Here is a 27,906-nt window from a genome sequence, read left to right as displayed (position 1 = left end):
GGAGGCTTTAAAATTTTCAATCTAGTGTCCTTCGTTTGGGAGAAAAATGCAAAGGTACAATACAGCTTTTCCTTGCCAATATCTCTCTTTTGCAAAGAGCTAGGCATTGGAAAATTCAGGGCTATAACGTGTAGATGAAGCACTAATAGGAGGCTTTAAAATTTTTCAATCTAGTGTCCTTCGTTTGGGAGAAAAATGCAAAGGTACAATACAGCTTTTCCTTGCCAATATCTCTCTTTTGCAAAGAGCTAGGCATTGGAAAATGCAGGGCTATAACGTGTAGATGAAGCACTAACAGGAGGCTTTACAATTTTCATTCTAGTGTCTTTCGTTTGGGAGAAAAATGCAAAGGTACAATGCAGCTTTTCCTTGCCGATATCTCTCTTTTGTAAAGAGATAGGCATTGGAAAATGCAGGGCTATAACGTGTAGATGAAGCACTAACAGGAGGCTTTAAAATTTTCATTCTAGTGTCTTTCGTTTGGGAGAAAAATGCAAAGGTACAATACAGCTTTTCCTTGCCGATATCTCTCTTTTGCAAAGAGATAGGCATTGGAAAATTCAGGGCTATAACGTGTAGATGAAGCACTAGCAGGAGGCTTTAAAATTTTCATTCTAGTGTCCTTCGTTTGGGAGAAAAATGCAAAAGTACAATACAGCTTTTCCTTGCCGATATCTCTCTTTTGCAAAGAGATAGGCATTGGAAAATTCAGGGCTATAACGTGTAGATGAAGCACTAATAGGAAGCTTTAAAATTTTCAATCTAGTGTCCTTCGTTTGGGAGAAAAATGCAAAGGTACAATACAGTTTTTCCTTGCCGATATCTCTCTTTTGCAAAGAGATAGGCATTGGAAAATTCAGGGCTATAACGTGTAGATGAAGCACTAACAGGAGGCTTTACAATTTTCATTCTAGTGTCTTTCGTTTGGGAGAAAAATGCAAAGGTACAATACAGCTTTTCCTTGCCGATATCTCTCTTTTGCAAAGAGATAGGCATTGGAAAATGCAGGGCTATAACGTGTAGATGAAGCACTAACAGGAGGCTTTAAAATTTTCATTCTAGTGTCTTTCGTTTGGGAGAAAAATGCAAAGGTACAATACAGCATTTCCTTGCCGATATCTCTCTTTTGCAAAGAGATAGGCATTGGAAAATTCAGGACTATTACGTGTAGATGAAGCACTAAAAGGAGGCTTTAAAATTTTCATTCTAGTGTCTTTCGTTTGGGAGAAAAATGCAAAAGTACATTGCAGCTTTTCCTTGCCGATATCTCTCTTTTGCAAAGAGATAGGCATTGGAAAATGCAGGGCTATAACGTGTAGATGAAGCACTAACAGGAGGCTTTAAAATTTTCATTCTAGTGTCTTTCGTTTGGGAGAAAAATGCAAAGGTACAATACAGCATTTCCTTGCCGATATCTCTCTTTTGCAAAGAGATAGGCATTGGAAAATTCAGGACTATTACGTGTAGATGAAGCACTAAAAGGAGGCTTTAAAATTTTCATTCTAGTGTCTTTCGTTTGGGAGAAAAATGCAAAAGTACAATGCAGCTTTTCCTTGCCGATATCTCTCTTTTGCAAAGAGATAGGCATTGGAAAATTCAGGGCTATAACGTGTAGATGAAGAACTAACAGGAGGCTTTACAATTTTCATTCTAGTGTCTTTCGTTTGGGAGAAAAATGCAAAGGTACAATACAGCTTTTCCTTGCCGATATCTCTCTTTTGCAAAGAGATAGGCATTGGAAAATGCAGGGCTATAACGTGTAGATGAAGCACTAACAGGAGGCTTTAAAATTTTCATTCTAGTGTCTTTCGTTTGGGAGAAAAATGCAAAGGTACAATACAGCATTTCCTTGCCGATATCTCTCTTTTGCAAAGAGATAGGCATTGGAAAATTCAGGACTATTACGTGTAGATGAAGCACTAAAAGGAGGCTTTAAAATTTTCATTCTAGTGTCTTTCGTTTGGGAGAAAAATGCAAAAGTACAATGCAGCTTTTCCTTGCCGATATCTCTCTTTTGCAAAGAGATAGGCATTGGAAAATTCAGGGCTATAACGTGTAGATGAAGCACTAATAGGAGGCTTTAAAATTTTCAATCTAGTGTCCTTCGTTTGTGAGAAAAATGCAAAGGTACAATTCAGCTTTTCCTTGCCAATATCTCTCTTTTGCAAAGAGCTAGGCATTGGAAAATTCAGGGCTATAACGTGTAGATGAAGCACTAATAGTAGGCTTTAAAATTTTCAATCTAGTGTCCTTCGTTTGGGAGAAAAATGCAAAGGTACAACACAGCTTTTCCTTGCCAATATCTCTCTTTTGCAAAGAGCTAGGCATTGGAAAATGCAGGGCTATAACGTGTAGATGAAGCACTAACAGGAGGCTTTACAATTTTCATTCTAGTGTCTTTCGTTTGGGAGAAAAATGCAAAGGTACAATGCAGCTTTTCCTTGCCGATATCTCTCTTTTGCAAAGAGATAGGCATTGGAAAATTCAGGGCTATAACGTGTAGATGAAGCACTAACAGGAGGCTTTAAAATTTTCATTCTAGTGTCCTTCGTTTGGGAGAAAAATGTAAAGGTACAATACAGCTTTTCCTTGCCGATATCTCTCTTTTGCAAAGAGATAGGCATTGGAAAATTCAGGGCTATAACGTGTAGATGAAGCACTAATAGGAGGCTTTAAAATTTTCAATCTAGTGTCCTTCGTTTGGGAGAAAAATGCAAAGGTACAATACAGCTTTTCCTTGCCAATATCTCTCTTTTGCAAAGAGCTAGGCTTTGGAAAATTCAGGGCTATAACGTGTAGATGAAGCACTAACAGGAGGCTTTAAAATTTTCATTCTAGTGTCTTTCGTTTGGGAGAAAAATGCAAAGGTACAATACAGTTTTTCCTTGCCGATATCTCTCTTTTGCAAAGAGATAGGCATTGGAAAATTCAGGGCTTTAACGTGTAGATGAAGCACTAACAGGAGGCTTTACAATTTTCATTCTAGTGTCTTTCGTTTGGGAGAAAAATGCAAAGGTACTATACAGCTTTTCCTTGCCGATATCTCTCTTTTGCAAAGAGATAGGCATTGGAAAATGCAGGGCTATAACGTGTAGATGAAGCACTAACAGGAGGCTTTAAAATTTTCATTCTAGTGTCTTTCGTTTGGGAGAAAAATGCAAAGGTACAATACAGCATTTCCTTGCCGATATCTCTCTTTTGCAAAGAGATAGGCATTGGAAAATTCAGGACTATTACGTGTAGATGAAGCACTAAAAGGAGGCTTTAAAATTTTCATTCTAGTGTCTTTCGTTTGGGAGAAAAATGCAAAAGTACATTGCAGCTTTTCCTTGCCGATATCTCTCTTTTGCAAAGAGATAGGCATTGGAAAATTCAGGGCTATAACGTGTAGATGAAGCACTAATAGGAGGCTTTAAAATTTTCAATCTAGTGTCCTTCGTTTGGGAGAAAAATGCAAAGGTACAATACAGCTTTTCCTTGCCAATATCTCTCTTTTGCAAAGAGCTAGGCATTGGAAAATGCAGGGCTATAACGTGTAGATGAAGCACTAACAGGAGGCTTTACAATTTTCATTCTAGTGTCTTTCGTTTGGGAGAAAAATGCAAAGGTACAATACAGTTTTTCCTTGCCGATATCTCTCTTTTGCAAAGAGATAGGCATTGGAAAATTCAGGGCTATAACGTGTAGATGAAGCACTAACAGGAGGCTTTACAATTTTCATTCTAGTGTCTTTCGTTTGGGAGAAAAATGCAAAGGTACAATACAGCTTTTCCTTGCCGATATCTCTCTTTTGCAAAGAGATAGGCATTGGAAAATGCAGGGCTATAACGTGTAGATGAAGCACTAACAGGAGGCTTTAAAATTTTCATTCTAGTGTCTTTCGTTTGGGAGAAAAATGCAAAGGTACAATACAGCATTTCCTTGCCGATATCTCTCTTTTGCAAAGAGATAGGCATTGGAAAATTCAGGACTATTACGTGTAGATGAAGCACTAAAAGGAGGCTTTAAAATTTTCATTCTAGTGTCTTTCGTTTGGGAGAAAAATGCAAAAGTACAATGCAGCTTTTCCTTGCCGATATCTCTCTTTTGCAAAGAGATAGGCATTGGAAAATTCAGGGCTATAACGTGTAGATGAAGCACTAATAGGAGGCTTTAAAATTTTCAATCTAGTGTCCTTCGTTTGGGAGAAAAATGCAAAGGTACAATACAACTTTTCCTTGCCAATATCTCTCTTTTGCAAAGAGCTAGGCATTGGACAATTCAGGGCTATAACGTGTAGATGAAGCACTAATAGGAGGCTTTAAAATTTTTCAATCTAGTGTCCTTCGTTTGGGAGAAAAATGCAAAGGTACAATACAGCTTTTCCTTGCCAATATCTCTCTTTTGCAAAGAGCTAGGCATTGGAAAATGCAGGGCTATAACGTGTAGATGAAGCACTAACAGGAGGCTTTACAATTTTCATTCTAGTGTCTTTCGTTTGGGAGAAAAATGCAAAGGTACAATGCAGCTTTTCCTTGCCGATATCTCTCTTTTGTAAAGAGATAGGCATTGGAAAATGCAGGGCTATAACGTGTAGATGAAGCACTAACAGGAGGCTTTAAAATTTTCATTCTAGTGTCTTTCGTTTGGGAGAAAAATGCAAAGGTACAATACAGCTTTTCCTTGCCGATATCTCTCTTTTGCAAAGAGATAGGCATTGGAAAATTCAGGGCTATAACGTGTAGATTAAGCACTAACAGGAGGCTTTAAAATTTTCATTCTAGTGTCCTTCGTTTGGGAGAAAAATGCAAAAGTACAATACAGCTTTTCCTTGCCGATATCTCTCTTTTGCAAAGAGATAGGCATTGGAAAATTCAGGGCTATAACGTGTAGATGAAGCACTAATAGGAAGCTTTAAAATTTTCAATCTAGTGTCTTTCGTTTGGGAGAAAAATGCAAAGGTACAATACAGTTTTTCCTTGCCGATATCTCTCTTTTGCAAAGAGATAGGCATTGGAAAATTCAGGGCTATAACGTGTAGATGAAGCACTAACAGGAGGCTTTACAATTTTCATTCTAGTGTCTTTCGTTTGGGAGAAAAATGCAAAGGTACAATACAGCTTTTCCTTGCCGATATCTCTCTTTTGCAAAGAGATAGGCATTGGAAAATGCAGGGCTATAACGTGTAGATGAAGCACTAACAGGAGGCTTTAAAATTTTCATTCTAGTGTCTTTCGTTTGGGAGAAAAATGCAAAGGTACAATACAGCATTTCCTTGCCGATATCTCTCTTTTGCAAAGAGATAGGCATTGGAAAATTCAGGACTATTACGTGTAGATGAAGCACTAAAAGGAGGCTTTAAAATTTTCATTCTAGTGTCTTTCGTTTGGGAGAAAAATGCAAAAGTACATTGCAGCTTTTCCTTGCCGATATCTCTCTTTTGCAAAGAGATAGGCATTGGAAAATGCAGGGCTATAACGTGTAGATGAAGCACTAACAGGAGGCTTTAAAATTTTCATTCTAGTGTCTTTCGTTTGGGAGAAAAATGCAAAGGTACAATACAGCATTTCCTTGCCGATATCTCTCTTTTGCAAAGAGATAGGCATTGGAAAATTCAGGACTATTACGTGTAGATGAAGCACTAAAAGGAGGCTTTAAAATTTTCATTCTAGTGTCTTTCGTTTGGGAGAAAAATGCAAAAGTACAATGCAGCTTTTCCTTGCCGATATCTCTCTTTTGCAAAGAGATAGGCATTGGAAAATTCAGGGCTATAACGTGTAGATGAAGCACTAATAGGAGGCTTTAAAATTTTCAATCTAGTGTCCTTCGTTTGGGAGAAAAATGCAAAGGTACAATACAGCATTTCCTTGCCGATATCTCTCTTTTGCAAAGAGATAGGCATTGGAAAATTCAGGACTATTACGTGTAGATGAAGCACTAAAAGGAGGCTTTAAAATTTTCATTCTAGTGTCTTTCGTTTGGGAGAAAAATGCAAAAGTACAATGCAGCTTTTCCTTGCCGATATCTCTCTTTTGCAAAGAGATAGGCATTGGAAAATTCAGGGCTATAACGTGTAGATGAAGCACTAATAGGAGGCTTTAAAATTTTCAATCTAGTGTCCTTCGTTTGGGAGAAAAATGCAAAGGTACAATACAGCTTTTCCTTGCCAATATCTCTCTTTTGCAAAGAGCTAGGCATTGGAAAATGCAGGGCTATAACGTGTAGATGAAGCACTAACAGGAGGCTTTACAATTTTCATTCTAGTGTCTTTCGTTTGGGAGAAAAATGCAAAGGTACAATGCAGCATTTCCTTGCCGATATCTCTCTTTTGCAAAGAGATAGGCATTGGAAAATGCAGGGCTATAACGTGTAGATGAAGCACTAACAGGAGGCTTTAAAATTTTCATTCTAGTGTCTTTCGTTTGGGAGAAAAATGCAAAGGTACAATACAGCATTTCCTTGCCGATATCTCTCTTTTGCACTGAGATAGGCATTGGAAAATTCAGGGCTATAACGTGTAGATGAAGCACTAACAGGAGGCTTTAAAATTTTCATTCTAGTGTCTTTCGTTTGGGAGAAAAATGCAAAGGTACAATACAGCTTTTCCTTGCCGATATCTCTCTTTTGCAAAGAGATAGGCATTGGAAAATTCAGGGCTATAACGTGTAGATGAAGCACTAACAGGAGGCTTTAAAATTTTCATTCTAGTGTCCTTCGTTTGGGAGAAAAATGCAAAGGTACAATACAGCTTTTCCTTGCCGATATCTCTCTTTTGCAAAGAGCTAGGCATTGGAAAATTCAGGGCTATAACGTGTAGATGAAGCACTAACAGGAGGCTTTAAAATTTTCATTCTAGTGTCTTTCGTTTGGGAGAAAAATGCAAAGGTACAATACAGTTTTTCCTTGCCGATATCTCTCTTTTGCAAAGAGATAGGCATTGGAAAATTCAGGGCTATAACGTGTAGATGAAGCACTAACAGGAGGCTTTACAATTTTCATTCTAGTGTCTTTCGTTTGGGAGAAAAATGCAAAGGTACAATACAGCTTTTCCTTGCCGATATCTCTCTTTTGCAAAGAGATAGGCATTGGAAAATGCAGGGCTATAACGTGTAGATGAAGCACTAAAAGGAGGCTTTAAAATTTTCATTCTAGTGTCTTTCGTTTGGGAGAAAAATGCAAAAGTACAATGCAGCTTTTCCTTGCCGATATCTCTCTTTTGCAAAGAGATAGGCATTGGAAAATTCAGGGCTATAACGTGTAGATGAAGCACTAATAGGAGGCTTTAAAATTTTCAATCTAGTGTCCTTCGTTTGGGAGAAAAATGCAAAGGTACAATACAGCTTTTCCTTGCCAATATCTCTCTTTTGCAAAGAGCTAGGCATTGGAAAATGCAGGGCTATAACGTGTAGATGAAGCACTAACAGGAGGCTTTACAATTTTCATTCTAGTGTCTTTCGTTTGGGAGAAAAATGCAAAGGTACAATGCAGCTTTTCCTTGCCGATATCTCTCTTTTGCAAAGAGATAGGCATTGGAAAATGCAGGGCTATAACGTGTAGATGAAGCACTAACAGGAGGCTTTAAAATTTTCATTCTAGTGTCTTTCGTTTGGGAGAAAAATGCAAAGGTACAATACAGCTTTTCCTTGCCGATATCTCTCTTTTGCAAAGAGATAGGCATTGGAAAATTCAGGGCTATAACGTGTAGATGAAGCACTAACAGGAGGCTTTAAAATTTTCATTCTAGTGTCCTTCGTTTGGGAGAAAAATGCAAAGGTACAATACAGCTTTTCCTTGCCGATATCTCTCTTTTGCAAAGAGATAGGCATTGGAAAATTCAGGGCTATAACGTGTAGATGAAGCACTAATAGGAGGCTTTAAAATTTTCAATCTAGTGTCCTTCGTTTGGGAGAAAAATGCAAAGGTACAATACAGCTTTTCCTTGCCAATATCTCTCTTTTGCAAAGAGCTAGGCATTGGAAAATTCAGGGCTATAACGTGTAGATGAAGCACTAACAGGAGGCTTTAAAATTTTCATTCTAGTGTCTTTCGTTTGGGAGAAAAATGCAAAGGTACAATACAGTTTTTCCTTGCCGATATCTCTCTTTTGCAAAGAGATAGGCATTGGAAAATTCAGGGCTATAACGTGTAGATGAAGCACTACCAGGAGGCTTTAAAATTTTCATTCTAGTGTCTTTCGTTTGGGAGAAAAATGCAAAGGTACAATACAGCATTTCCTTGCCGATATCTCTCTTTTGCAAAGAGCTAGGCATTGGAAAATGCAGGGCTATAACGTGTAGATGAAGCACTAACAGGAGGCTTTACAATTTTCATTCTAGTGTCTTTCGTTTGGGAGAAAAATGCAAAGGTACAATGCAGCTTTTCCTTGCCGATATCTCTCTTTTGCAAAGAGATAGGCATTGGAAAATGCAGGGCTATAACGTGTAGATGAAGCACTAACAGGAGGCTTTAAAATTTTCATTCTAGTGTCTTTCGTTTGGGAGAAAAATGCAAAGGTACAATACAGCTTTTCCTTGCCGATATCTCTCTTTTGCAAAGAGATAGGCATTGGAAAATTCAGGGCTATAACGTGTAGATGAAGCACTAACAGGAGGCTTTAAAATTTTCATTCTAGTGTCTTTCGTTTGGGAGAAAAATGCAAAGGTACAATACAGCTTTTCCTTGCCGATATCTCTCTTTTGCAAAGAGATAGGCATTGGAAAATGCAGGGCTATAACGTGTAGATGAAGCACTAACAGGAGGCTTTAAAATTTTCATTCTAGTGTCTTTCGTTTGGGAGAAAAATGCAAAGGTACAATACAGCATTTCCTTGCCGATATCTCTCTTTTGCAAAGAGATAGGCATTTGAAAATTCAGGACTATTACGTGTAGATGAAGCACTAAAAGGAGGCTTTAACATTTTCATTCTAGTGTCTTTCGTTTGGGAGAAAAATGCAAAAGTACAATGCAGCTTTTCCTTGCCGATATCTCTCTTTTGCAAAGAGATAGGCATTGGAAAATTCAGGGCTATAACGTGTAGATGAAGCACTAATAGGAGGCTTTAAAATTTTCAATCTAGTGTCCTTCGTTTGGGAGAAAAATGCAAAGGTACAATACAGCTTTTCTTGCCAATATCTCTCTTTTGCAAAGAGCTAGGCATTGGAAAATGCAGGGCTATAACGTGTAGATGAAGCACTAACAGGAGGCTTTACAATTTTCATTCTAGTGTCTTTCGTTTGGGAGAAAAATGCAAAGGTACAATGCAGCATTTCCTTGCCGATATCTCTCTTTTGCAAAGAGATAGGCATTGGAAAATGCAGGGCTATAACGTGTAGATGAAGCACTAACAGGAGGCTTTAAAATTTTCATTCTAGTGTCTTTCGTTTGGGAGAAAAATGCAAAGGTACAATACAGCATTTCCTTGCCGATATCTCTCTTTTGCACAGAGATAGGCATTGGAAAATTCAGGGCTATAACGTGTAGATGAAGCACTAACAGGAGGCTTTAAAATTTTCATTCTAGTGTCTTTCGTTTGGGAGAAAAATGCAAAGGTACAATACAGCTTTTCCTTGCCGATATCTCTCTTTTGCAAAGAGATAGGCATTGGAAAATTCAGGGCTATAACGTGTAGATGAAGCACTAACAGGAGGCTTTAAAATTTTCATTCTAGTGTCCTTCGTTTGGGAGAAAAATGCAAAGGTACAATACAGCTTTTCCTTGCCGATATCTCTCTTTTGCAAAGAGCTAGGCATTGGAAAATTCAGGGCTATAACGTGTAGATGAAGCACTAACAGGAGGCTTTAAAATTTTCATTCTAGTGTCTTTCGTTTGGGAGAAAAATGCAAAGGTACAATACAGTTTTTCCTTGCCGATATCTCTCTTTTGCAAAGAGATAGGCATTGGAAAATTCAGGGCTATTACGTGTAGATGAAGCACTAACAGGAGGCTTTACAATTTTCATTCTAGTGTCTTTCGTTTGGGAGAAAAATGCAAAGGTACAATACAGCTTTTCCTTGCCGATATCTCTCTTTTGCAAAGAGATAGGCATTGGAAAATGCAGGGCTATAACGTGTAGATGAAGCACTAAAAGGAGGCTTTAAAATTTTCATTCTAGTGTCTTTCGTTTGGGAGAAAAATGCAAAAGTACAATGCAGCTTTTCCTTGCCGATATCTCTCTTTTGCAAAGAGATAGGCATTGGAAAATTCAGGGCTATAACGTGTAGATGAAGCACTAATAGGAGGCTTTAAAATTTTCAATCTAGTGTCCTTCGTTTGGGAGAAAAATGCAAAGGTACAATACAGCTTTTCCTTGCCAATATCTCTCTTTTGCAAAGAGCTAGGCATTGGAAAATGCAGGGCTATAACGTGTAGATGAAGCACTAACAGGAGGCTTTACAATTTTCATTCTAGTGTCTTTCGTTTGGGAGAAAAATGCAAAGGTACAATGCAGCTTTTCCTTGCCGATATCTCTCTTTTGCAAAGAGATAGGCATTGGAAAATGCAGGGCTATAACGTGTAGATGAAGCACTAACAGGAGGCTTTAAAATTTTCATTCTAGTGTCTTTCGTTTGGGAGAAAAATGCAAAGGTACAATACAGCTTTTCCTTGCCGATATCTCTCTTTTGCAAAGAGATAGGCATTGGAAAATTCAGGGCTATAACGTGTAGATGAAGCACTAACAGGAGGCTTTAAAATTTTCATTCTAGTGTCCTTCGTTTGTAAGTAGGAGTTGGGCTAGAGCTGGGGAGGGTCGCTGCTCGAGCATCCCCCTGTCAAGTAAAGGAGATTCAACTGAGGCAGCACAAGGGAACTCTCATCTGGGGACAACAACTACTTACCTGCCAGGTGAGATACTATGATCATGAAGATGCTTCTCCCAGGGCAAGGCTCACCCATTGCACTCTGGGTGTGCTGCCCCTGCGATTTCCCCAAATGTGGGAAACTTGACTGCATAATTTGTGTTTCCCCTGGTCGGCTCTCATATAATTCAGATCTCTTTGTCTCAGGTCTCTCTCCAGCCTAGTTTGCTGTCTGTTTCCACTTCTTTTTTCTTGAGCCCCTCCCTTCTATACCCTTGTGCACTATCCTGACTTCTCCCGTCTGCTTACTTTGTGCCTTCCAACGCACAATGCAAACTACAGGTAGTGCTGCAGGGCCCACACCCTTTTACTTGCTTTACAGAGCAGCTCTGGAGCTGTTACAGTGCCCAGCTGCTGCAAGAAATCAGCTTGAATGCTTCAGGGGCTGGGGCATAGCCAACATGAGCCCCACACCGAAGGAGGGTGGAGGTGTTTAATGCGAACTAGGGGTCATCCAAGCACCGCAAAAGGCTGCCATGCCCTGCACGCCCCTTTTCTCTTTTCATAAGCAGATGAGGGTTGAAGCCAACTTTGACCCACTGCTTGGATGACATCACCATATTCAAATCCATCTGCTGCAGGCCTTCCCCCAGGAATGCTTGCACTAGTTGTTGCATTTGGTTTGTTGTTTGGGGGTGCTTCAGTATTAGGCAGCCTTCTGCCCTCCCATGTTCATCTGAAAATATGTGTTCTCCCTGCAGTTGTTGTCCCCAGATGAGAGTTCCCTTGTGCTGCCTCAGTTGAATCTCCTTTACTTGACAGAGATGTGCCTGAGCAGCGGCCCTCCCCAGCCCTATCCCAAATCATACTTATTTTGCATAGGAGATACCATGGTCATGAAGATTGTTCTCCCAGGGTGAGGTTCATTCATTGCATTCTGGGTATGCTGACCCCTGTGATTTCCCCAAATGTGGGAAACTCGACTGCATTATTTGTGGTAGTGGGGGACTGTGTTTGTGCTTTCCTCTGGTCAGCTCTGGTAAAAGTCAGATTTCTTTGTCTCAGATCTTCCTCTAGCCTTGTTCTTCTTTCGAGAGTTCCCTTGTGCTGCCTCAGTTGGATCTCCTTCACTTGACAGGGGGTGCCCAAGCAGCAATCCTCCACAGCTCTAGCCCAACTCCTACTTACCTGCCAGGTGAGATACTATGATCTTCACTGTTAGGGCAATCAGGATGTGGAATTCCCTGCCAGGGAAGGTGGTAATGGTGGACTCTGTAATTGGATTTAAAAAAGGAATGGATACATTTCTGAATGAAAAAGCTATCCAAGGTTATAATACTTAAAATATCAACATGGTTAATCCAGGGGGAACATGAGTTGTAGTAGTTAACTAGTCATAAAACATTGTGACAGCTCCAGAGCTGTAACAGCTCCAGAGCTGCTCTGTAAAGCAAGTAAAAGGGTGTGGGCCCTGCAGCACTACCTGTAGTTTGCATTGTGCGTTGGAAGGCACAAAGTAAGCAGACGGGAGAAGTCAGGATAGTGCACAAGGGTATAGAAGGGAGGGGCTCAAGAAAAAAGAAGTGGAAACAGACAGCAAACTAGGCTGGAGAGAGACCTGAGACAAAGAGATCTGAATTATATGAGAGCCGACCAGGGGAAACACAAATTATGCAGTCAAGTTTCCCACATTTGGGGAAATCGCAGGGGCAGCACACCCAGAGTGCAATGGGTGAGCCTTGCCCTGGGAGAAGCATCTTCATGATCATAGTATCTCACCTGGCAGGTAAGTAGGAGTTGGGCTAGAGCTGGGGAGGGTCGCTGCTCGGGCACCCCCCTGTCAAGTGAAGGAGATCCAACTGAGGCAGCACAAGGGAACTCTCGAAAGAAGAACAAGGCTAGAGGAAGATCTGAGACAAAGAAATCTGACTTTTACCAGAGCTGACCAGAGGAAAGCACAAACACAGTCCCCCACTACCACAAATAATGCAGTTGAGTTTCCCACATTTGGGGAAATCACAGGGGTCAGCATACCCAGAATGCAATGAATGAACCTAACCCTGGGAGAACAATCTTCATGACCATGGTATCTCCTATGCAAAATAAGTATGATTTGGGATAGGGCTGGGGAGGGCCGCTGCTCAGGCACATCTCTGTCAAGTAAAGGAGATTCAACTGAGGCAGCACAAGGGAACTCTCATCTGGGGACAACAACTGCAGGGAGAACACATATTTTCAGATGAACATGGGAGGGCAGAAGGCTGCCTAATACTGAAGCACCCCCAAACAACAAACCAAATGCAACAACTAGTTCAAGCATTCCTGGGGGAAGGCCTGCCGCAGATGGATTTGCATATGGTGATGTCATCCATGCAGTGGGTCAAAGTTGGTTCAAACACCTTTGCAAAGTTCTATAAGTTTGATACCCTGGCTGAGGAGGACCTCCTGTTTGCTCAATCAGTGCTGCAGAGTCATCCGCACTCTCCTGCCCGTTTGGGAGCTTTGGTATAATCCCCATGGTCCTTACGGAGTCCCCAGCATCCTCTAGGACGTAAGAGAAAATAAGATTTTAAACCTACCGGTAAATCTTTTTCTCGTAGTCCGTAGAGGATGCTGGGTGCCCGTCCCAAGTGCGGTCTACTTCTGCAAGACTTGTATATAGTTATTGCTTACATAAGGGTTATATGTTAGTTTTCATCGGTCTTGGACTGATGCTATGTTGTTTTCATACTGTTAACTGGGTAGTATATCACAAGTTATACGGTGTGATTGGTGTGGCTGGTATGAATCTTGACCTTGGATTAACAAAAATCCTTTCCTCGTACTGTCCGTCTCCTCTGGGCACAGTTTCTCTAACTGAGGTATGGAGGAGGGGCATAGAGGGAGGAGCCAGTGCACACCCAGATCAAAAGTCTTTTTTAAAGTGCCCATGTCTGCTGCGGAGCCCGTCTATCCCCCATGGTCCTTACGGAGTCCCCATCATCCTCTACGGACTACGAGAAAAAAAAATTACCGGTAGGTTTAAAATGTTATTTTTTTCTCTGCAACCCACTGCTAAATTGTGCTTCCTAGCTGTTTTTTATAAAATCACTTAATTAAATCTAACTCTGATTACGTCAGAGAAGGCCAGGTACCCTACACCATAAGAGGGGGTATGAAATTTTGACTTGTCTTCTTAAAGATCACCAAAATCTGTTGACAAGGTCAATTACATCCCTGGGTGGGATTGAACCACCAACCTTTTGGTTAATAGCCCATGTAAGTGCAAGAAATCCTGAAGCACTCACTCATCATGGGAAAGTACCAATGTGTTTCTTACAAAAATTCTCCAGATTATTGACTTTTTAAAGTTTTTCTAGGAAACGTTCTAGATGAATGCTTATTAGCCTTTGTCAGTATTGACTTTTGCAAGGTGTCTCTGTGGCGCAATCGGTTAGCATGTTTGGCTATTAACCAAAAGGTTGGTGGTTCAATCCCACCCAGGGATGTAATTGACCTTGTAATCAGATTTTGGTGATCTTTAAGTAGACAAGTCAAAATTTCAAAAAACCCCCTTATGGTGTAGGGTACCTGGCCTTCTCTGATGTAATCAGAGTTAGATTTGATTAAGTGATTTTATAAAAAAACAGCTAGGAAGCACAATTTAGCAGTGGGTTGCAGAGAAAAAAAATTATGCTGGCAGAAAAGTACAATTGAGTGATTAAACAGCTCTTCATTTTCTGATTTTATGTTTATGCTAACAAATTTGCTCTCTGAAAAGTGTCCACAAAGCCAAGTCTCTGATTAACACCTTTGTAGGAATGGTTTTTCACCTATTACTGAATTAAACTTGCTTCATTGGAAAGGCATCAAAGATGCATCCTCATTTCAATGTCTACTGAAATAATACAGGTTGACACCAGGAAACGTCACTGCATCATTGCTGCTTCCTCATGGGGAAGTCTGTTTAATGTGAAAACAAGGTGATATCTAATCAGCACACAGGTAAGGAATTAAGAAAATCTTTCTTTATGGGTGAAGATGTTTCTCACAAATTGTTGTCCCAATGCATCATTGAAATTCAAGATGGAAGATGATTTTCATATATCACTTGTACATTTTGCATTGCTCTTCTGGTGACAATGTAGTTTGTTTTTGTCAATTACCATTTCAGTAATAGGGTAAAGAAAATTAAGTGGATTTTTTAAAGAAAACAATGCTGTCAATATACTATTAAAACAAATTAAAATGATAAAAGTTATTGTACTTTAAGTAAAAATAAAAGAGCCAAAATATCAATCCCAGTTTTTGATTACTTTAATTATAAAAAAAAAAATGCACATAGCAGAGGATAGTTTCGATCAATCGACCTCTGGGGTATGGGCCCAGCATGCTTCCATTGCACTACTCTGCTGCTCATGGAAGTGTAAGAGATCCTGAAGACTAAATTGATTAAAGGCCTAAAAGTACTTGACTATAAGGAAAGACTTACTAGGCTGAATATTTATACACTAGAAAAGAGGTGCCTAAGAGGAGATATTATTAATATCTTCAAATATGTAAAGATACATAACAAAGAGTTATCAGAGGAATTATTTATTAAAAGAACACGTGGTCACTCGCTGCGACTGGAGGAAAGTTCAGAACGCAATGGAGGAAAGGATTCTTCACTGTTAGGGCAATCAGGATGTGGAATTCCCTGCCAGGGAAGGTGGTAATGGCGGACTCTGTAATTGGATTTAAAAAAGGAATGGATACATTTCTGAATGAAAAAGCTATCCAAGGTTATAATACTTAAAATATCAACATGGTTAATCCGGGGGTAACATGAGTTATAGTAGCTAACTAGTCATAAAACATTATTCAGCAAGTATGTAGAATCATCACAACTTAAAACAGGTTGAACACGATGGGCAATTTGCCTCTATTCAACCTCAAAAACTATGTTACTATATTACTATGTTACTGTAGTATACAGAACACCACAATGTAATGAGCAGTGATAGTGAGCACTGATGAGGATACTAGAACTGACACTGAGCAGCAAGATGCAGCACTGGACTATTAGTAATGTACTGTAGTATGCTGAGCACCACAATGCAGCACAAGACAATGAGCAGTGATACTGAGCACTGATGAGGATACTACTGAGAACTGACACTGAGCAGGAGAGACACACTACTAGTATTACTGAGCAGCAATAAGTAACCACTGATACTGAGCACTGATATTGAGATTTCCACTGAGAGAACATAGCCACGTCCTCTCCGCTCTCTCTTCAATGCACGAGTAAAAATGGCAGCAACGCGCAGCTCTTTATATGGAATCCGAATCTCGCGAGAATCCGACAGCGGGATGATGACATTTTCCCTTGTTCAGGTTTTCCGAGTCAGGCGGGAACAACCGAGCCTGCCTTGGACCAGTGTAAACCACGTGGAGTTTGTGGGGAATTCGGTTCTCGGAGAACCGAACCCGCTCCTCTCTACCTTATACCCATCAATTTTTTTATTTTCAATCTAAGCCCCTGCAGTTTTCTGTAAGCATATGCTTCGCTATGATGATCAACAAGTCACAAGGGCAAACACTCAGGGTTTGAGGCGTAGATCTTAGGACCAGCTGCTACAAGCATGGCAGAGGTGTCACTATCACTGGTGACACCCAGAGAGGTGGCGAGGGAGATTGTAATGCAGTGCGCGCAGATAAGCAGCGCAATGGTAAAAAGGAGGCATGGTTTCATAGGTAGGGGCGTGGCCTGGTGGCCTGAATCTACATTTTGTTGCTCCGGGTGTCCCGGGGGTTGGGGGCTGCACCCGGGGACTAGTGTGTGAGCGGTGCTGGCTCCTGCACAGTGACAGGGCATGGCCACCCAGCATGACGCCTCCCTTCTTGACCATGCTGTAATTGCAGTCGCACTGCAGTTCAGCGTGATCATAAAAAATGGTGTAGGCTCCTGCTGGGGCAGACTGTATGTGCGCGCAGGAAGCCGCCACCATTTTTGTGATCACAGCGGCTGAATGTGATGTCATACAGCCGCTGTGACCATGCCTCCTGTGTCTCCTCTGTTGCAGACCCCATTTTGAAGCCTTGCCCCCGCACCGCTCCATCTCTGACTTGGAAATGGAGTGTTGCTGACCCACCTCTCCCCCCCTTCCCCGCCCCGATTGACAGGCAGAGGCGATCACATTCTCTGCGGGGTGCCGCAGAAAATGCAGGCACATGCGTATGCTCTTAGCAATTTTTGCAGTTGGATCGCTTATTGTGATTGCAATCCAACCTGAATCAGGCCCTATTACCTATCACAATGCGCTGCGGGCAGTACAAAATTGGGTTAATATAGGAGAAAAACCCCCAGACCTGTGCTCCTTAACTGTACCTGGTGGCTAGTGGAGCGGCTGCCCAGTAATCAGTATCCACCGCAGTGCGCACACGGCCCACCCCCTACGGCCTCGCTCCCCTTCATCAGCGGCCTCGTGATCCGGAAGGGTGGTGTGTGTGTGACTGACCTTAGGATGAAACCGGAGCCTCCGCTGCAGTGACCCAGCAACCAGGGCACGGGAGTATACAGCGCCGCTGGGAGTGATGAAGCTGCAGTAAAGATGTCTATTAGACCTAGCCTGCTGCAGCCCTTGTAGATTCTCATAAAACAAGTTCTTCTTTTCTTGTCAAAATTAATAGCTAAGAATAGGCTGCTTGAGGCAGGCCCCTGTTAAGTGGCCTGCTACTGAAGGCACCAACTACAAACTGAGCTCCCTGTTCATGGAAGCGGGGTTATAGAGGAGAATGCACTGAGCTTCTTGGGAACAGTCAAAAGCTTTGAGCCGGTTGGTGCCTCAGATCAAGATCCTACTCTACACCCCAATGTGAATCCTTGTGGAGTCCAGTGTACCCCACAGAAGAAATTAATGTGTCACACCCATTGGCAGCAACCTTAGAATAGCTGCTGACGGGCACAATTGAGAAAGGAAGGGGGGGGGGGACATTTGAATCCAGCACATAGATGCAATTCAAATATGTAATTTGTACCTTCCTATTTTAAAATATAATGGATGAACCTCACCCTGTGAGAACAATCTTCATGATCAAGAGATCTCATATGCAAAATAAGGATGAGTTGGGATAGGGCTGGGGAGGGTGGCTGCTCGGGCAGCCCCTCCCCCGTCAAGTTAAGGAGATTCAACTGAGGAAGCACAAGGGAACTCTCGTCTGGGGACAACAACTGCAGGGAGACCACATCTTTTCAGATGAACATGGGAGGGCGGAAGGCTGCCTAATACTGAAGCACCATATGCAACAACTAGTACAAGCATTCCTGGGGGAAGGTCTGCAGCAGACGGATTTGCATACGGTGATGTTATCCAAGCAGTGGGCCAAAGTTGACTGGAACCCTCATCTGCATATGAAAAGAGAAAAGGGGCATGCAGGGCATGGCGGCCTTTTGCAGTGCTTGGATGACCCCTAGTTCACATTAAACACCCCCACCCTCCTTTGGTGTGGGGCTCATGTTGGCCATGCCCCATCCCCTGAAGCATTCAAGCTGATTTCTTGCAGCAGCTGGGCACTGTAACAGCTCCAGAGCTGTTCTGTAAGGCAAGTAAAAGGGTGTGGGCCCTGCAGCACCACCTGTAGTTCGCATTGTGCGTTGGAAGGCACAAAGTAAGCAGACGGGAGGAGAAGTCAGGATAGTGCGCAAGGGCATTCTTTTCTCTTAGTCCGTAGAGGATGCTGGGGTCACATTAAGAACCATGGGGTATAGACGGGATCCGCAAGAGACATGGGCACTTTAAGACTTTCAAAGGGTGTGAACTGGCTCCTCCCTCTATGCCCCTCCTCCAGACTCCAGTTATAGGAACTGTGCCCAGGGAGACGGACATTTCGAGGAAAGGATTTATTGTTAAACTAAGGTGAGCATCTTACCAGCTCACACCTTAAGCATGCCGCAGAAAGTGGCATTCAACAGAACACAAGCCAACGGCATGAACAATTGCAGCAAAAAGCTGACCAGAACCATAACACAACATGTGTATAACCACAAGTAATAACTGCAGACACAGTATGGACTGGGACGGGTGCCCAGCATCCTCTACAGACTAAGAGAAAAGGATTTACCGGTAGGTATTAAAATCCTATTTTCTCATACGACCTAGAGGATGCTGGGGTCACATTAAGAACCATGGGGTTATACCAAAGCTCTTGAACGGGTGGGAGAGTGCGTACGACTCTGCAGCACCGAATGACCCAACTTAAGGTTATCATCAGCCAAGGTATCAAACTTGTAAAACTTAGCAAAAGTGTTTACTAAATAGCTGCTCGGCAAAGTTGCAATGCCGAGACTCCCCGACCAGCTGCCAAGGATGAACCCACCTTTCTAGTAGAATGGGTCTTCACCTACTTCAGTAACGGCAATCCTGCCGTGGAACGAGCATGCTGAATCTTACCACAGATCCAGCGCATAATGGTCTACATGGAAGCAGGACACCCAATCCTGATGGGAGCATACAGGACAAACAGAGCCTCTGTTTTCCTAATCTGAACCGTTCTGGTGACATAAATTTTCAAAGTTCTGACCACAGCCAGAGACTTTGACTCAACGAAGGTGTCAGTGGCCAAAGGCACCATGTGGAAAGATGAACCACCTTCGGCAGAAATTGTTGACGTGTCCTCAATTCTGCTCTATCTTCATGAAAGATCAAATAAAGGCTCTTGTGATACTGCATGGTTTGTACTGTTTTCCATGTGCTCCCAGATCTTTCAAGCAAGTAGCATGGTCAAGAAAGTTCTGTTTGAAAAGAAACAAACATTTACTGTCATTGTTATGCAAATAAACTTACATTAAAGCTAACAAGAAAGCACACTCGTTCTGTCTTTAAACTGATAAAAGAAACCCCAATAATATGGGGCATGCAAAAATTGAGATAAAACTCAGTTTTGCTCCTCTCCACGGAAATCTTTAATAAAAGGCGAAATATTTGTTAGTTCTGAAGAGAAACCAGAGCATGACCAAGATTCCACCTGTCGCCTGAGTGCCATGCCAGCAGTTCTCATTCAGATCAAAGTGAGCACCCAATTTGAATGAAAGAAAGCAGATTTCTCACCAGGCTTCCCCTTGCTATAAACATGGTTTGTACTCTTTTCCATGTGCTCCCAGATCTTTCAAGCAATTAGTATGGTCAAGAAAGTTCTGCTTGAAAAGAAACAGACATTTATAGTCATTGTTATGCAAATAAACTTACATTAAAGCTAACAAGAAAGCACACTCGTTCTGTCTTTAAACTGATAAAAGAAACCCCAATAATATGGGGCATGCAAAAATTGAGATAAAACTCAGTTTTGCTCCTCTCCACAGAAATCTTTAATAAAAGGCGAAAGATTTGTTCGTTCTGAAGAGAAACCAGAGCATGACCAAGATTCCACCTGTCGCCTAAATGCTGTGCCAGCAGTCCTCATTCAGATCAAAGTGAGCGCCCAACTTGAAAGAAAGCAGATTTCTCACCTGGCTTCTCCTTGCTATAAGCATGGTTTGTACTGTATTCCATGTGCTCCCAGATCTTTCAAGCAAGTAGCATGGTCAAGAAAGTTCTGTTTGAAAAGAAACAAACATTTACTGTCATTTCTATGCAAATGAGCTTACATTAAAGCTAACAAGAAAGCACACTCGTTCTGTCTTTAAACTGATAAAAGAAACCCCAATAATATGGGGCATGCAAAAATTGAGATAAAACTCGGTTTTGCTCCTCTCCACGGAAATCTTTAGTAAAAGGCGAAAGATTTGTTCGTTCTGAAGAGAAACCAGAGCATGACCAAGATTTTCATCTGAAAATATGTGTTCTCCCTGCAGTTGTTGTCCCCAGATGAGAGTTCCCTTGTGCTGCCTCAGTTGAATCTCCTTTACTTGACAGAGATGTGCCTGAGCAGCGGCCCTCCCCAGCCCTATCCCAAATCATACTTATTTTGCATAGGAGATACCATGGTCATGAAGATTGTTCTCCCAGGGTGAGGTTCATTCATTGCATTCTGGGTATGCTGACCCCTGTGATTTTCCCAAATGTGGGAAACTCGCTTTTATACCCTTGTGCACTATCCTGACTTCTCCTCCTGTCTGCTTACTTTGTGCCTTCCAATGCACAATGCAAACTACAGGTAGTGCTGCAGGGCCCACACCCTTTTACTTGCCTTACAGAGCAGCTCTGGAGCTGTTACAGTGCCAAGCTGCTGCAAGAAATCAGCTTGAATGCTTCAGGGGATGGGGCATGGCCAACATGAGCCCCACACCGAAGGAGGGTGGGGGTGTTTAATGCGAACTAAGGGTCATCCAAGCGCCGCAAAAGGCCGCCATGCCCTGCACACCCCTTTTCTCTTTTCATATGCAGATGAGGGTTCCAGCCAACTTTGGCCCACTGCTTGGATGACATCACCGTATGCAAATCCGTCTTCTGCAGAACTTCCCCCAGGAATGCTTGTACTAGTTGTTGCATTTGGTTTGTTGTTTGGGGGTGCTTCAGTATTAGGCAGCCTTCTGCCCTCCCATGTTCATCTGAAAAAATGTGTTCTCCCTGCAGTTGTTGTCCCCAGATGAGAGTTCCCTTGTGCTGCCTCAGTTGAATCTCCTTTACTTGACAGAGATGTGCCTGAGCAGCGGCCCTCCCCAGCCCTATCCCAAATCATACTTATTTTGCATAGGAGATACCATGGTCATGAAGATTGTTCTCCCAGGGTGAGGTTCATTCATTGCATTTTGGGTATGCTGACCCCTGTGATTTACCCAAATGTGGGAAACTCAACTGCATTATTTGTGGTAGTGGGGGACTGTGTTTGTGCTTTCCTCTGGTCAGCTCTGGTAAAACTCAGATTTCTTTGTCTCAGATTTTCCTCTAGCCTTGTTCTTCTTTCGAGAGTTCCCTTGTGCTGCCTCAGTTGGATCTCCTTCACTTTACAGGGAAGTACCCGAGCAGCGACCCTCCCCAGCTCTCGCCCAACTCCTACTTACCTGCCAGGTGAGATACTATGATCATGAAGGTGCTTCTCCCAGGGCAAGGCTCACCCATTGCACTCTGGGTGTGCTGCTCCTGCGATTTCCCCAAATGTGGGAAACTTGACTGCATAATTTGTGTTTCCCCTGGTCGGCTCTCGTATAATTCAGATCTCTTTGTCTCAGGTCTCTCTCCAGCCTAGTTTGCTGTCTGTTTCCACTTCTCTTTTCTTGAGCCGCTCCCTTCTATGCCCTTGCGCACTATCCTGACTTCTCCTCCTTTCTGCTTACTTTGTGCCTTCCAACGCACAATGCGAACTATAGGTAGTGCTGCAGGGCCCACACCCTTTTACTTGCCTTACAGAGCAGCTCTGGAGCTGTTACAGTGCCCAGCTGCTGCAAGAAATCAGCTTGAATGCTTCAGGGGCTGGGGCATAGCCAACATGAGCCCCACACCGAAGGAGGGTGGAGGTGTTTAATGCAAACTAGGGGTCATCCAAGCGCCGCAAAAGGCCGCCATGCCCTGCATAACCCTTTTCTCTTTTTATATGCAGATGAGGGTTCCAGCCAACTTTGGCCCACTGCTTGGATGACATCACCGTATGCAAATCCGTCTTCTGCAGACCTTCACCCTGGAATGCTTTTACTAGTTGTTGCATTTGGTTTGTTGTTTGGGGATGCTTCAGTATTAGGCAGCCTTCTGCCCTCCCATGTTCATCTGAAAATATGTGTTCTCCCTGCAGTTGTTGTACCCAGATGAGAGTTCCCTTGTGCTGCCTCAGTTGAATCTCCTTTACTTGACAGAGATGTGCCTGAGCAGCGGCCCTCCCCAGCCCTATCCCAAATCATACTTATTTTGCATAGGAGTTACCATGGTCATGAAGATTGTTCTCCCAGGGTGAGGTTCATTCATTGCATTCTGGGTATGCTGACCCCTGTGATTTCCCCAAATGTGGGAAACTCGACTGCATTATTTGTGGTAGTGGGGGACTGTGTTTGTGCTTTCCTCTGGTCAGCTCTGGTAAAAGTCAGATTTCTTTGTCTCAGATCTTCCTCTAGCCTTGTTCTTCTTTCGAGAGTTTCTTTGTGCTGCCTCAGTTGGATCTCCTTCACTTGACAGGGGGGTGCCCGAGCAGCGACCCTCCCCAGCTCTAGCCCAACTCCTACTTACCTGCCAGGTGAGATACTATGATCAGGAAGTTGCTTCTCCCAGGGCAAGGCTCACCCATTGCACTCTGGGTGTGCTGCTCCTACGATTTCCCCAAATGTGGGACACTTGACTGCATAATTTGTGTTTCCTCTGGTCGGCTCTCGTATAATTCAGATCTCTTTGTCTCAGGTCTTTCTCCAGCCTAGTTTGCTGTCTGTTTCCACTTCTTTTATCTTGAGCCCCTCCCTTCTATACCCTTGTGCACTATCCTGACTTCTCCTCCCGTCTGCTTACTTTGTGCCTTCCAATGCACAATGCAAACTACAGGTAGTGCTGCAGGGCCCACACAATCTTTTACTTGCCTTACAGAGCAGCTCTGGAGCTGTTACAGTGCCCAGCTGCTGCAAGAAATCAGCTTGAATGCTTCAGGGGATGGGGCATGGCCAACATGAGCCCCACACCAAAGGTGGGTGGGGGTGTTTAATGCGAACTAGGGGTCATCCAAGCACCGCAAAAGGCCGCCATGCCCTGCACGCCCCTTTTCTCTTTTCATATGCAGATGAGGGTTGAAGCCAACTTTGACCCACTGCTTGGATGACATCACCATATGCAAATCCATCTGCGGCAGGCCTTCCCCCAGGAATGCTTGCACTAGTTGTTGCATTTGGTTTGTTGTTTGGGGGTGCTTCAGTTTTAGGCAGCCTTCTGCCCTCCCATGTTCATCTGAAAATATGTGTTCTCCCTGCAGTTGTTGTCCCCAGATGAGAGTTCCCTTGTGCTGCCTCAGTTGAATCTCCTTTACTTGACAGAGATGTGCCTGAGCAGCGGCCCTCCCAGCCCTATCCCAAATCATACTTATTTTGCATAGGAGACACCATGGTCATGAAGCTTGTTCACCCAGGGTGAGGTTCATTCATTGCATTCTGGGTATGCTGACCCCTGTGATTTCCCCAAATGTGGGAAACTCGCCTGCATTTTTTGTGGTAGTGGGGGACTGTGTTTGTGTTTTCCTCTTGTCAGCTCTGGTAAAAGTCAGATTTCTTTGTCTCATATATTCCTCTAGCCTTGTTCTTCTTTCGAGAGTTCCCTTGTGCTGCCTCAGTTGGATCTCCTTCACTTGACAGGGGGGTGCCCGAGCAGTGACCCTCCCCAGCTCTAGCCCAACTCCTACTTACCTGCCAGGTGAGATACTATGATCATGAAGGTGCTTCTCCCAGGGCAAGGCTCACCCATTGCACTCTGGGTGTGCTGCTCCTGCGATTTCCCCAAATGTGGGAAACTTGATTGCATAATTTGTGTTTCCCCTGGTCGGCTCTCGTATAATTCAGATCTCTTTGTCTCAGGTCTCTCTCCAGCCTAGTTTGCTGTCTGTTTCCACTTCTCTTTTCTGGAGCCACTGCCTTCTATGCCCTTGCGCACTATCCTGACTTCTCCCGTCTGCTTACTTTGTGCCTTCCAACACACAATGCGAACTACAGGTAGTGCTGCAGGGCCCACACCCTTTTAGTTGCCTTACAGAGCAGCTCTGGAGCTGTTACAGTGCCCAGCTGCTGCAAGAAATCAGCTTGAATGCTTCAGGGGCTGGGGCATAGCCAACATGAGCCCAACACCAAAGGAGGGTGGGGGTGTTTAATGCGAACTAGGGGTCATCCAAGCACCGCAAAAGGCCGCCATGCCCTGCATGCCCCTTTTCTCTTTTCATATGCAAATGAGGGTTCCAGCCAACTTTGGCCCACTGCTTGGATGACATCACCGTATGCAAATCCGTCTGCTGCAGACCTTCCCCCAGGAATGCTTGTACTAGTTGTTGCATATGGTTTGATATTTGATGGTGCTTCAGTATTAGGCAGCCTTCTGCCCTCCCATGTTCATCTGAAAAGATGTGGTCTCCCTGCAGTTGTTGTCCCCAGACGAGAGTTCCCTTGTGCTTCCTCAGTTGAATCTCCTTAACTTGACGGGGGAGGGGCCGAGCAGCCACCCTCCCCAGCCCTATCCCAACTCATACTTATTTTGCATATGAGATCTCTTGATCATGAAGATTGTTCTCACAGGGTGAAGTTCATCCATTATATTTTAAAATAGGAAGGTACAAATTACATATTTGAATTGCATCTATGTGCTGGATTCAAATGTCCCCCCCCCCTTCCTTTCTCAATTGTGCCCATCAGCAGCTATTCTAAGGTTGCTGCCAATGGGTGTGACACATTAATTTCTTCTGTGGGGTACACAGGACTCCACAAGGATTCACATTGGGGTGTAGAGTAGGATCTTGATCTGAGGCACCAACCGGCTCAAAGCTTTTGACTGTTCCCAAGATGCTCAGTGCATCCTCCTCTATAACTCCGCTTCCATGAACAGGGAGCTCAGTTTGTAGTTGGTGCCTTCAGTAGCAGGCCACTTAACAGGGGCCTGCCTCAGGCAGCCTATTCTTAGCTATTCATTTTGACAAGAAAAGAAGAACTTGTTTTATGAGAATCTACAAGGGCTGCAGCAGGCTAGGTCTAATAGACATCTTTACTGCAGCTTCATCACTCCCAGCGGCGCTGTATACTCCCGTGCCCTGGTTGCTGGGTCACTGCAGCGGAGGCTCCGGTTTCTTCCTAAGGTCAGTCACACACACACCGCCCTTCCGGATCACGAGGCCGCTGATGAAGGGGAGCGTGGCCGTAGGGGGTGGACCGTGTGCGCACTGGCGTGGACACTGATTACTGGGCAGCCGCTCCACTAGCCACCAGGTACAGTTAAGGAGCACAGGTCTGGGGGTTTTTCTCCTATATTAAACCAATTTTGTACTGCCCGCAGCGCATTGTGATAGGTAATAGGGCCTGATTCAGGTTGGATTGCAATCACAATAAGTGATCCAACTGCAAAAATTGCTAAGAGCATACGCATGTGCCTGCATTTTCTGCGGCACCCCGCAGAGAATGCGATCGCCTCTGCCTGTCAATCGGGGCAGGGGGGGAGAGGGGGGTCAGCAACACTCCATTTCCAAGTCAGGGATGGAGCGGTGCGGGGGCAAGGCTTCAAAATGGGGTCTGCAATGGAGGAGACACAGGGGGCGTGGTCACAGCGGCTGTATGACATCACATTCAGCCGCTGTGATCACAAAAATGGTGGCGGCTTCCTGCGCGCACATACAGTCTGCACCAGCAGGAGGCTACACCATTTTTTATGATCACGCTGAACTGCAGTGCGACTGCAATTACAGCATGGTCAAGAAGGGAGGCGTCATGCTGGGTGGCCATAAGAGATGAGCGGGTTCGGTTCCTCGGAATCCGAACCCGCCCGAACTTCACCCTTTTTTGCACGGGTCCGAGCAGACTCGGATCCTCCCGCCTTGCTCGGTTAACCCGAGTGCGCCCGAACGTCATCATCCCGCTGTCGGATTCTCACGAGACTTGGATTCTATATAAGGAGCCGCGCGTCGCCGCCATTTTCACACGTGCATTGAGATTGATAGGGAGAGGACGTGGCTGGCGTCCTCTCCGTTTAGATTAGAAGATAGAGACGAGTGACATTTGATTTACTACTAATTTGGGGAGCAGTTGAACTTGTCAGGAGTACTCAGTAGTGCAGAGTTTTGCTGATAGTGACCACCAGTTTTATTATTTATAATCCGTTCTCTGCCTGAAAAAAAACGATACACATACCATATCTGTGCTCAGCCTCAGTGTGCTGCATGATATATCATCTATGTATATCTGACTGTGCTGAGTGCTCACTGCTCACACAGCTTAATTGTGGGGGAGACTGGGGAGCAGTTATAGCAGGAGTACAGTGCACACTTTTGCTGCCAGTGTGACCACCAGTATATTGTCTGCCTGAAAAAGTTAAACACTCCTGTGGTGTTTTTTTTTTATTCTATAAACGCATTCTGCTGACAGTGTCCAGCAGGTCCGTCATACATATATTATATAAATATTTATCTGCAGTAGTGTTATATTTTTTTTTTCATCTTTATCATCTCTATATTAGCAGACGCAGTACGGTAGTCCACGGCTGTGGCTATCTCTGTGTCGTCAGTGCTCGTCCATAATTGTATACCTACCTACCTGTGGTGGTTTTTTTTTTTCTATCTTCTTCATACTAGTAGTTTAGGAGTCTACTGACAGTGTCCACCAGGTCCATCATTATATTATATACCTACAGTAGTAATATATTTATTATATTATCTATACTAGCAGACGCAGTACGGTAGTCCACGGCTGTGGCTATATCTGTGTCGTCAGTGCTCGTCCATAATTGTATACCTACCTACCTGTGGTGGGGTTTTTTTTTTATCTTCTTCATACTAGTAGTTTAGCAGTCTGCTGACAGTGTCCACCAGGTCCGTCATTATATTATATACCTACAGTAGTAATATATTTATTATATTATCTATACTAGCAGACGCAGTACGGTAGTCCACGGCTGTACCTACCTCTGTGTCGTCAGTGCTCGTCCATAATTGTATACCTACCTGTGGTGGGGTTTTTTTTTCTATCTTCTTCATACTAGTAGTTTAGGAGTCTGCTGACAGTGTCCACCAGGTCCGTCATTATATTATATACCTACAGTAGTAATATATTTAGTATATTATCTATACTAGCAGACGCAGTACGGTAGTTCACGGCTGTACCTACCTCTGTGTCGTCACTCGTCCATAATTGTATACCTAACTGTGGTGGGGTTTTTTTTCTATCTTCTTCATACTAGTAGTTTAGCAGTCTGCTGACAGTGTCCACCAGGTCCATCATTATATTATATATACCTACAGTAGTTATATATATTTTTTTTTATATCATTAATTATCATCTCTATACTAGCAGACGCAGTACGGTAGGCCACGGCTGTGGCTATCTCTGTGTCGTCAGTGCTCGTCCATAATTGTATACCTACCTACCTGTGGTGGAAGTTTTTTTCTATCTTCTTCATACTAGTAGTTTAGCAGTCTGCTGACAGTGTCCACCAGGTCCGTCATTATATTATATATACCTACAGTAGTTATATATATATTTTTTTATATCATTAATTATCATCTCTATACTAGCAGACGC

At 43.3% G+C, this 27,906-nt stretch overlaps 11 non-coding genes and 3 pseudogenes across 11 annotated transcripts; 9 read left to right on the top strand and 5 right to left on the bottom strand.

Moving 5' to 3' along the window:
• Window positions 1-10,806: 10,806 nt before the first annotated feature.
• Window positions 10,807-10,948, top strand: LOC135043782 (U1 spliceosomal RNA; annotated as a pseudogene).
• A 692-nt stretch (window positions 10,949-11,640) lies between these two features.
• LOC135043789 (U1 spliceosomal RNA) lies at window positions 11,641-11,804 on the top strand. Its single transcript, XR_010236597.1, has one exon. It is a non-coding gene; the product is annotated as a U1 spliceosomal RNA (small nuclear RNA).
• Window positions 11,805-12,427: 623 nt separating this feature from the next.
• LOC135043781 (U1 spliceosomal RNA) lies at window positions 12,428-12,569 on the bottom strand (annotated as a pseudogene).
• A 152-nt stretch (window positions 12,570-12,721) lies between these two features.
• LOC135043750 (U1 spliceosomal RNA) lies at window positions 12,722-12,885 on the bottom strand. Its single transcript, XR_010236563.1, has one exon. It is a non-coding gene; the product is annotated as a U1 spliceosomal RNA (small nuclear RNA).
• A 6,748-nt stretch (window positions 12,886-19,633) lies between these two features.
• Window positions 19,634-19,749, bottom strand: LOC135043756 (U5 spliceosomal RNA). Its single transcript, XR_010236569.1, has one exon. It is a non-coding gene; the product is annotated as a U5 spliceosomal RNA (small nuclear RNA).
• A 286-nt stretch (window positions 19,750-20,035) lies between these two features.
• Window positions 20,036-20,151, bottom strand: LOC135043753 (U5 spliceosomal RNA). Its single transcript, XR_010236566.1, has one exon. It is a non-coding gene; the product is annotated as a U5 spliceosomal RNA (small nuclear RNA).
• Window positions 20,152-20,433: 282 nt separating this feature from the next.
• LOC135043804 (U5 spliceosomal RNA) lies at window positions 20,434-20,549 on the bottom strand. Its single transcript, XR_010236607.1, has one exon. It is a non-coding gene; the product is annotated as a U5 spliceosomal RNA (small nuclear RNA).
• Window positions 20,550-20,693: 144 nt separating this feature from the next.
• Window positions 20,694-20,821, top strand: LOC135043795 (U1 spliceosomal RNA; annotated as a pseudogene).
• Window positions 20,822-21,414: 593 nt separating this feature from the next.
• Window positions 21,415-21,578, top strand: LOC135043766 (U1 spliceosomal RNA). Its single transcript, XR_010236579.1, has one exon. It is a non-coding gene; the product is annotated as a U1 spliceosomal RNA (small nuclear RNA).
• Window positions 21,579-21,730: 152 nt separating this feature from the next.
• On the top strand, window positions 21,731-21,893 carry LOC135043776 (U1 spliceosomal RNA). The gene has a single exon (XR_010236588.1). It is a non-coding gene; the product is annotated as a U1 spliceosomal RNA (small nuclear RNA).
• A 674-nt stretch (window positions 21,894-22,567) lies between these two features.
• On the top strand, window positions 22,568-22,731 carry LOC135043758 (U1 spliceosomal RNA). The gene has a single exon (XR_010236571.1). It is a non-coding gene; the product is annotated as a U1 spliceosomal RNA (small nuclear RNA).
• Window positions 22,732-22,883: 152 nt separating this feature from the next.
• Window positions 22,884-23,046, top strand: LOC135043787 (U1 spliceosomal RNA). Its single transcript, XR_010236595.1, has one exon. It is a non-coding gene; the product is annotated as a U1 spliceosomal RNA (small nuclear RNA).
• Window positions 23,047-23,721: 675 nt separating this feature from the next.
• LOC135043769 (U1 spliceosomal RNA) lies at window positions 23,722-23,885 on the top strand. The gene has a single exon (XR_010236582.1). It is a non-coding gene; the product is annotated as a U1 spliceosomal RNA (small nuclear RNA).
• A 152-nt stretch (window positions 23,886-24,037) lies between these two features.
• LOC135043785 (U1 spliceosomal RNA) lies at window positions 24,038-24,200 on the top strand. The gene has a single exon (XR_010236593.1). It is a non-coding gene; the product is annotated as a U1 spliceosomal RNA (small nuclear RNA).
• Window positions 24,201-27,906: the final 3,706 nt, after the last annotated feature.

This window comes from Pseudophryne corroboree, unplaced genomic scaffold (genome assembly GCF_028390025.1).
Source record: "Pseudophryne corroboree isolate aPseCor3 unplaced genomic scaffold, aPseCor3.hap2 scaffold_880, whole genome shotgun sequence".
Taxonomy (NCBI): domain Eukaryota; kingdom Metazoa; phylum Chordata; class Amphibia; order Anura; family Myobatrachidae; genus Pseudophryne; species Pseudophryne corroboree.
The sequence above is the reverse complement of the archived record's forward strand: the minus strand, read 5'-3'. Positions and strand labels throughout refer to the sequence as shown.